This window comes from Lissotriton vulgaris, chromosome 5 (genome assembly GCF_964263255.1).
Source record: "Lissotriton vulgaris chromosome 5, aLisVul1.2, whole genome shotgun sequence".
NCBI classification, from domain to species: Eukaryota; Metazoa; Chordata; class Amphibia; order Caudata; family Salamandridae; genus Lissotriton; species Lissotriton vulgaris.
The window spans coordinates 881,520,681-881,530,808 of record NC_141693.1 but is presented as its reverse complement, the minus strand read 5'-3'; positions in this window follow the sequence as shown (position 1 = coordinate 881,530,808).

Here is a 10,128-nt window from a genome sequence, read left to right as displayed (position 1 = left end):
CGCTCCCCACCGGAAGTCTACGGGAGTCGGGGGTCATGGTGACTGTTGTAGAATCTTCAAGGCTGAGGGGACTCTTTTGGGAATGGGGCCCATGCCCTAGCAGTCAAGCGTCCGAGTTCCACGGTTGCCCAGAGCCATCTTTAAAATACGAAAATGTTTTTACCTACCACGTACTTGACATTTTTAAGCTTTTGATGTTTGCTATTAAAAAACCTTTGAAATTCACTCAAAAAACCATAGGTTATAGACCATATATAGTTAGGAATTAGCATTTACAAAACCTTGAAAATTCACTGAAAAAACCATGGGTTATAGACCATATATAGTTAGGAATTAGCATTTACAAAACCTTATTTTACTCACACAAAGCCATTGAAATTTCATATATAGTTAGTTGCACTAACTATATATCGCGCACCCGCAATCCACTGCTGATCATGTCACATATTACATCATTCATGACATGATCAGTGACATCACTGATGACATCACTGATGACATCTCAAATGACATCTCAAATGACATCACTGATGACATCTCATTTGACATTACTGATCACATCACTGATGACATCATTCATGTGATAATACGGTGAACCTCTTCAGACTCTAATATAATCTTACATACACTCAGAGTAAATAGACACTCACAGACTGTCACTCATCCATGGAGTTACTCACACACCTAGTCAGTCATGCAAAGAATCAATCACACTTCCATTTCCTCAACTATACAGTTATACACACCTTACTTATTCAAACATATACTAACACATATTTACTCTCTTATACAATCCCTGATACAAGTTCACAATGTTCCATACAGCCACTCACAAATTCACTGGCTCTTATGCACAGTTATTTATATATGTCAACTCTCACATGTACTGTGTTTTACATATGTACTTACTTTGACATGTAGCACTGAGATATCCATTCACTCACCAATACACTCATGCACACAGTCAACCGCCCATACAGCTGTTTCCACATGCACTTTTGAACCCATACATCTAGTGAATCAACTGCTCACACATCTATGCACAGAGTCATACACCTCCCAGCCACCCACACACACACTCAGTCTCCCATACAAATACTTGGGCAACCAATCAATAACCCATATACTTAATCATAAAGCTACTGATCAACACATGCAGCAGTTTACAGAACAACAGATATAATGATGCACAAATTAAGACAGTTTAGTCACTAACCCATGCACTCAGTGAGACACATTTAATCACTCACTCATACAGTCAGTCATGCACCTACTAAATCCTTCATCCAGACACTTATACATCCACTCATTCTTCAATATGTAAGACATATTTTGACTTTTCAGAAACATACAGTCACTGGATGTTGTCATCAGTGATGTCATCAGTGATGTCATTTGAGATGTCATCAGTGAAGTCATCAGTGATGTCCCAGAACCATACAGCACAGGAAGCCATGGAATAAAAGTGACTCCTTTTAACCTTCACAACCTTACTAAAGGAAAGAAAAACATGCTGGCTCCTCTCACATTCACGATAGAAATTCATTTGCCTGACGCGTTTCGATGTATGGCACATCTCATCAGAGGCTTAATATCAACAGCATTACAGGCGAAGCTCTCTTTTATTTCTGCATGCAAGTTTTTAATTGGTTCATTTCACTCCGTGGGCTCCGCATTTTGCAAAGTCCAACATGCTGCATGCTGGGAAAGGTGGTCCCTTGTCGAGCAATTATTTTCCCTAAGTGGGCGTCTGTCTGCTGTCTTTTCTTAAAAGCATGTAATGCTGTTGATATTAAGCCTCTTCAGCAAGTGATAGCCAGATGGCTGGCTTCCTGTCGAGTGCCCATCCAAAGCTTCCGGGCATTTGGTGAATAATATATATATATATATATATATATATATATATATATATATATATATATATATATATATATATATATATATATATATATATATATATATATATATATATATTCACTGAAAAAACCATAGGTTATAGACCATATATAGTTAGGGATTAGCATTTAAAAAACCTTATTTTACTCGCACAAAACCATTGAAATTCCATATATAGTTAGATGCACTAACTATATATCGTGGACCCGCAATCCACTGCTAATGATGTCACATATTACATCATTCATGACATGGTCAGTGACATCACTGATGACATCACTGATGACATCTCAAATGACATCACTGATGACATCTCAAATGACATCACTGATGACATCACTGACATCTCATTTGACATTACTGATTACATCACTGATGATATCATTTATGTGATAATACATCTTCAGACTCTAATATAACCTTAGATACACTCAGTGTAAACAGGCACTCACAGACTGTCACACATCCATGGAGTTACCCACACACCTAGTCAGTCATGCAAAGAATCAATCCCACCTCCATTTCCTCAACTATACAGTTATACACACCTTACTTATTCAAACATATACTAACACATATTTACTCTCTTATACAATCCTTGATACAAGTTCACAATGATTCATACAGCCACTCACACATTCACTGGCTCTTATGTTCAGTTATTTATATATGTCAACTCTCACATGGAGTGTGTTTTACATATGTACTTACTTTAACATGTAGAACTGAGATATCCATTCACTCACCAATATACTCATGCACACAGTCAACTGTCCATACAGTTGTTTCTACATGCACTTTTGAACCCATACACCTAGGGAATCAACTGCTCACACATCTATGCACAGAGTTATACACCTCCCAGCCACCCACACACATACTCAGTCTCCCATACAAATACTTGGGCAACCATTCAATAACCCATATAGTTAATGATATAGCTACTGATTTAAACATGCAGCAGTTTACAGAAGAACATAAATAATGATTGCCAAATTAAGACACTTTAATCACTAACCCATGCACTCAGTGAGACACATTTAATCATTCTCTCATACAGTCAGTCATGCACCTACTAAATCCTTCATCCAGACACTTATACATCCACTCATTCTTCAATATGTAAGACATATTTTAACTTTACAGAAACATACAGTCACTGGGTGTTGTCATCAGTGATGTCATCAGTGATGTCATTTGAGATGTCATCAGTGATGTCATCAGTGATGTCACTGACCATGTCATGAATGATGTAATATGTGACATCATTAGCAGTGGATTGCGGGTCCACGATATATAGTTAGTGCATCTAACTATATATGGAATTTCAATAGTTTTGTGCGAGTAAAATAGGGTTTTTTAAATGCTAATCCCTAACTATATATGGTCTATAACCTATGGTTTTTTCAGTGAATTTTCAAGGTTTTGTAAATGCAAATTCCTAACTATATATGGTCTATAACCTATGGTTTTTCTTTAGAAACTCCTACTGTTTCAACTGCCCTTTCATTACCACACTTCATCTGACTGCAGAACAACCTTCTCCCACCATGTTTAAGGTCTGGATTGTTGGACATAGTTACATCCACTGGGCTCAAAGGTATGCTGAGAGCAGAAATTTACCTAACCTCAATTTACAAGATGTGGAAATTAAGTGGTTGGGCCAAAGAGGATTAAAATGTCACCAATTGATACCATTGGTGAAAACCTTTATGCATTTGCCAAAACCTGACCTGTTAATAGTGCACTGTGGAGGTAATGATTTGGGCACTTTGACAGGGGTAGGTCTGGAAATGCTTTTAAAGGACACCTTTGAGCAATTAATGGCACTTTTTCCTCAAACTGCCTTGGTATATTCCAATATATGCCAAAGACAGAAATGGAGGTGGTCCAACCAATTTTGTCCACAAATTGAGAAAGCGAGGAAGCATGTAAACAAATCTGTTTCAGCTTACATGAGAGACCATGGAATGGGCTCTCTGTACAACAATAACTTGTGTTACTACATGCAAGATATCTACAGAGGAGATGGAGTTCACTTCTCAGATGAGGGCAACAGAATTTTCATTCTGAATTTAAGACTGTGCATTGGTACCTACTTATAAGTACCTAAATGTACCATAAACCCAAAAGCTCTTCTCAGAGCTACCCTACATCTGATCACTCACAATTATTATTTTTCTCTAACTTTTTTCACTAATTTTCCACAAAATTCGCTCCCCGGAGCGCTACCCGGTTCGCTAACCGAAAGCTAACCTCGCGGATTTTTTAAAAAAAAGTTTTTTTTCCGCACATATAAGCCTCCTCAGCCACGCTCAGAAAACCTAGGGGGTCAAGATAAGTCTACCATGACCCCTTCTACCCATTCTAAACATTATTTGCCCTCCATCTTGTATCTTAATGCGACCGAAACACAAAATGGTGGACTCCCGTGACGCTTAAGGTTCGCTAACCGGGCCGCTTTCCGGAAAGCGGTCCTAAAAAAAGGCGGGAAAGTAATTTACAGAAAAACGACTAGAGACACTCTCACCAAATATAGATTAGCTCATACTACATAACAATCCCTTCCATTCTCACAAATTTCATTGAAATTCCATTTAGCCATTTAGCCTGTAGACCTCTCCAAGTACCGTGAGGTAAATTACTTCACAAAACACATCTGAATTGTTGGAATTGACAACCAATGAAAATGTTGCTTTCATTTTCTACTTTTATTACCTGACATTTGATTGGTTATATACCTGTATATATATAAAGGGAGAGAAGGAAACACAGCCATTTTGACTACTACTTCTTGTTGTACCTCCTATTTCAATAGCTTCAAAAAACTTCAACTTCTTTGTGAAGGTAAGTTATAATTTAATATATTGTGCACTATGACTTAATATAGTAGACTTTTTTTGCTAGATATACACTATCCCTCTGTAGTAGTAATGTATTTAGATAGACTTCTCTGTTATAGTTATCAATGGAGTAAGGCTTGTCTTGGTTAAATCACATACACTTTTTTATAGTCCTATTTCCACTCTCATACTATACACTGCCAAAAGATAAATTCACTGATAAAAACTGCCTATCTAAAATTAATCCCAACAGTGCCCTATCTCTACTAATATATATTTTTTTAATCCAAATTTCAGGCAAAATGGAAGGCGAGCAGCAAGTTTCTTTTGAGATGGACCTGCAAGAGAGCAGCCAGGAATTAATTGAACCAATTGACATGGAATTTATGGATGAAAGCTTGGATAATGAACTGCTGCAATGTGTCCAAGCAGTAGATGTCCTCCTTGCAAATGAGGACATTTTGCAACCTCACAGATTGCAAACAATATTTCAAGAAAATAATGACATTTCAGACACTGAAATGTTAGAAAGTTTAATAAATTATGAAAAAGAATCAAAATAAAAAAAACACTTTAAAAAAAAGAAAACAAAAAAAAACAAGAAAAACAACAAACAATTAACATACAGTATTAGAAAAGTCTTTCATTCTTTTATCCATAAAGTGATGTCACTGACCATGTCATGAATGATGTAATATGTGACATCATCAGCAGTGGATTGCGGGTGCGCGATATATAGTTAGCGCTTCTAACTATATATGGAATTTCAATGGTTTTATGCGAGTAAAATAAGGTTTTGTAAATGCTAATTCCTAACTATATATGGCCTATAACCTATGGTTTTTTCATTGAATTTTCAAGGTTTTGTAAATGCAAATTCCTAACTATATATCCACTATAACCTATGGTTTTTTCTGTGAATTTCATTGGTTTTTTAATAGCAAATATGAAAAGCTTTAAAATGTCAAGTACGTGATAGATAAAAACATTTTCGTATTTATGCACGCTGATGTGCTTTGAACGCTGCACCCCCCCCCCTCCCCTCTTTTGCCTTAGTAGTACTCTCTCTTTGCAGATACTGAAGGGTAGTTAACGCAGGCCTTTACCCCCGTTGTAATCCGTCGTGCCTCCTTGTCTCTCCATTTGATTGATTGTTGTCCAAGCATTTACTGTTTTAGAATTGGTTCTCTTTGGATCATTCTCTATTTACAAACAAGCACAAAGTCGCAATACTCTGTTTAGTCTTTGCAGATAGTGAAAAATCGTGTAAAAAAATAAAAGTAATCGAGCAAAATCAGTAGGCCACTAATTGGATCTCTTTTTGACCTCGCTAAAATAGAAATATTAGGAACAACCCTTCTTGAGAAATACGAAAATAGTGAGATGAACTGAGCTCCACACCATGAGGGCTGCAAGACAGCTCGGCTCCATCACCCATCCCGCACAAAATAACGACAAACCCTATGCAAATATTAAAAATATAGACAACACACCAGCAAAGAAACAGGGTAAAACATTTTATTAAAAAACTATTTACATAACGTTGGTTTATAAGATGATGTCAGTAGTGGACCGATGTGTGAATAGATCGAAAACAGCACAAGGCTCCAAGATCCGGATAGCAAGCTCCTGGATGTTGGGTGCCATAGTTTAGAGTTCTGAATTTCAGCCTTTTTCAATGCCTGTGCTTTGTTGAATCAAAATGGCGGCTTGACACAAAGCTGACTCAAGCGTTGTTACTGATGCTATGCAGACCAAAACTGGTTTTCAGTTTGTACATTTTTCTAGATTTTTCAATCCAAGTTTGGTTGACTTTGTAGAACGATGGCTTCAGATTTTCAACATACGGTGTGGTGGCGCTGACTGGGAGGGGGCGCTTCGCTCCTGCCCCCTCCCCAAGTAAGATTTTCATACGTGAAAGTACGTTAATGGTTTTGGTCCCTGAGATGCTTCGATGTCACTACCATTCTCAAATAGCATAAGTTCTGGATGTTGGGTGCCATAGTTAAGAGTTCTGAGCAGTGCTTGTAACACTGTCTGAAGCTTATTTCCACCTACTGCAGCTTCACTATTCTCAAAGTAAGTGAGTGTCGTTTGTGGACCTGACTGCATTAGAAAACAATGTGATATGTTACCTTCCTAAACAGCTTGACGGAGGCCCCTGAGGGGCGGTGTGATGGCCATGGACTCGGAGAAGACGCTTGGCTCCGACACCCTCCCCAAGTCTTATAGCACTGGTGTAGCCTGAGATCGCCCCCGACATAGGCGGCCGGCTCCCGGGGTCCGGCGGAACTTTTTGCCTTTTGATGACTCTTCAATTCTGGACCTTGTCCCACAATCCGTTTGACCTGAAGACAAGCTGTAGTGGGGCGCCCCTTTATCGTTTTAGTTGCCATTCCGCCCGCTTTTGCTACACTGTGCCTCTTCCGCCATTCAGCTGTTTACCGCCCGCTCTTGCGACTACAGCGTCTCGCTCACCATGTAGTTGAGATGCGCCCGCTCTTGCGGTGCAGCGATAGGCGGCTGCCACAGGACTCTCAAAATGGCGGCCGGCTCTTCGGTTTTGGGCCTGGCCCACTAAAATGGCCCTGGGACACCTTGGAACTCGGACGCTTGTCTGCTAGGGCTTGGGTCCCATTCTCGAAAAGCGTCCCCTCAGCCGTGAAGATTCTACAAAAGTCTTGGGGGCCTCCGACTCCCGCAGGCTTCTGGTGGGGAGCGGCTGCCATGATTGCTCGTGGAATGGCCACGACGGAGCTACGAGATGGTAGTGGTCTCATGCTGACGCCAGCTTTAGTCTGAAACATCCAGAAACACTGTAGACTACCAATTCGATCAGTTCCGGTAGCGCCCCAACATGACCCGGAAGAGAAGAACTTGCCCTCCCCTCTTTGACTGATGGTTCTTGTTGCCTGTCCCCTCTGTTGTCATTTAACAGAACTTTTTGGACTGCTGAAAGGGGTTGTGTTCTGAACGCTGGTTGGTGGAGACATTTAGACTATATTCTTGACCTACGTTGTCGCGTAATGCGTTTTATGACACGCCGCGTTAGCGCACCCGGAAGTGATCCGAGGCGCGGCGCGCAGCGCGTAACGTAAGCATAACAGGTCATGTGACTTGTTAATAAAACTTTTCATTGGTTCATTTTACTTTTGTTAATTTAATGATGAAAAGCTTGGTCATATGACCTAAAAATTACGCTTTTTATTATTTTCGAACAATATTTTTTTTTCAAACATATGTTATAATATTCCAGGCTAATGTACTTTCCCGGAAAATTTACAACTGTCTTGCAAGTAAAATATATTCCTTTTTCGAGAAAAAGGGCGTTTCTTCCTTCCATGACGGAGCCGTTGAATAAAAGAGATTCGGCCTGCTGTCTTAGTCGCCGATACGCCTGATTATCAGATTCTTATCGATCACTTTATGTTGCAGACATGAAAAACACAACTGCCCTTGACCATTTATCTTTACTGCGTTCCTACATATTATACCTTTTATCCGTCATGTAATTGGACTGCTTTATTTCACTTGCCTTTTACTGATTCGAAAACAGTCACTAAAAGTAAAAACTTTACAAATGAAAATACTACTACCGTGTTTTGTTTTAAAAACCTTTATTGTGAAAATGTCAGTATACAAATACGGGCCTATAACCACGTGGGCCGGCCACGGAGCAAACTGAAATCGTATATGATGAGGAGACATTTACACTGTAGAAGAACGTAACGAGCGGGCCATTAGGTGACAAGAACAAAGGTGTCTAACAGTTGCGGAATCGGTGGACGTACATTTTGTAATTAAAATACGACAGGGCCACTTACAATAACATTTTCTAGATATACATTTGCGGGCAAAGAGTTACGAGTCCCATTTATACCGGCGCCATTTTGGGCGAGGCCGGGCAGGTCCAAGATATAGTCAAAATGTCTCCACCAACCATCGGCCAGACCAGAAAATATTGGTGGCAGCATTTTGAAAGGAAACAGAAACAGCCGTTCTCCTAGTGAGTTTCACATTGTTACATTTAGGAAGAATGTTGAAGAGTAGTATGTGGAAAATCTGAAGCCATTTTTCTACAAACTCTCAATCAGACTTGGATGGAAAAAAAAAACCTGAAGAATGTACAAACTGAAAACCAATTTTTGTCTGTATAGCACCAACAGTAACGCTTGAGTCAGCTTTGTGTCAAGCCGCCATTTTCATTCAATCAATAGCGTCCCCCTGCACACATTCAGGGACCTGGTCGTGTCTTCAGATGAAACGCATTGTAGGAAAAGAAGCAGAAAGGAAAAGGAAAAAAGTTCCGCCGGACCTAGTGAAGCTGCAGCAGGTGCAAATAAGCTTCAGACAGTCTTACAAGCACTGCTCAGAACTCTCAACTGAGGCACTCAACATCCAGGACTTGCCATTCGGATCTTGGCGCCTTGTATTTTTGTTTTGTTTTTGATGGAGGGGAAACAACAAAAAACAGGCATTGAAAAAGGCTCAACAGTGCAGGGCGCCTTGTGCTGGTTCCGACCTATTCACACATCGGTCCACTACTGACATCACCTCATAAACCAACGGGGCACCCCACGCCGACTTTCGGCGCAGCATTGTAGGATGGCCACACCAGTGCGGCAATTTGCTGGACACCACCTCGGTGCCATCCAGATCTCGGCGCGTTCATTCAATCAATAGCGTCCCCCTGCACACATTCAGGGACCTGGTCGTGTCTTCAGATGAAACGCATTGTAGGAAAAGAAGCAGAAAGGAAAAGGCAAAAAGTTCCGCCGGACCTAGTGAAGCTGCAGCAGGTGCAAATAAGCTTCAGACAGTCCTACAAGCACTGCTCAGAAATCTCAACTGAGGCACTCAACATCCAGGACTTGCCATTCGGATCTTGGCGCCTTGTGCTGGTTCCGACCTTGTCACACATCAGTCCACTACTGACATCACCTCATAAGCCAACGGGGCACCCCACGCCGACTTTCGGCGCAGCATTGTAGGATGGCCACACCAGTGCAGCCACTTGCTGGACACCACCTCGGTGCCATCCGGATCTCAGCGCGTTCGAGTCACTGTGCCGGAAGAGTGACCGGAACTCAGCTGAACACGCCGTCTTTCGGCGCAGCATTGTAGGATGGCCACACCAGTACGGCAATTTGCTGGACACCACCTCGGCGCCATCCGGATCTCGGCGCGTTCGAGTCACTGTACCGCAACAGTGACCGCAATTCAGCTGGACACGCCGTCTTTCGGCGCAGCATTGTAGGATGGCCACACCAGTGCGGCAATTTGCTGGACACCACCTCGGTGCCATCCGGATCTCGGCGCGTTCGAGTCACTGTACCGCAACAGTGACCGCAATTCAGCTGGACACGCCGTCTTTCGGCGCAGCATTGTA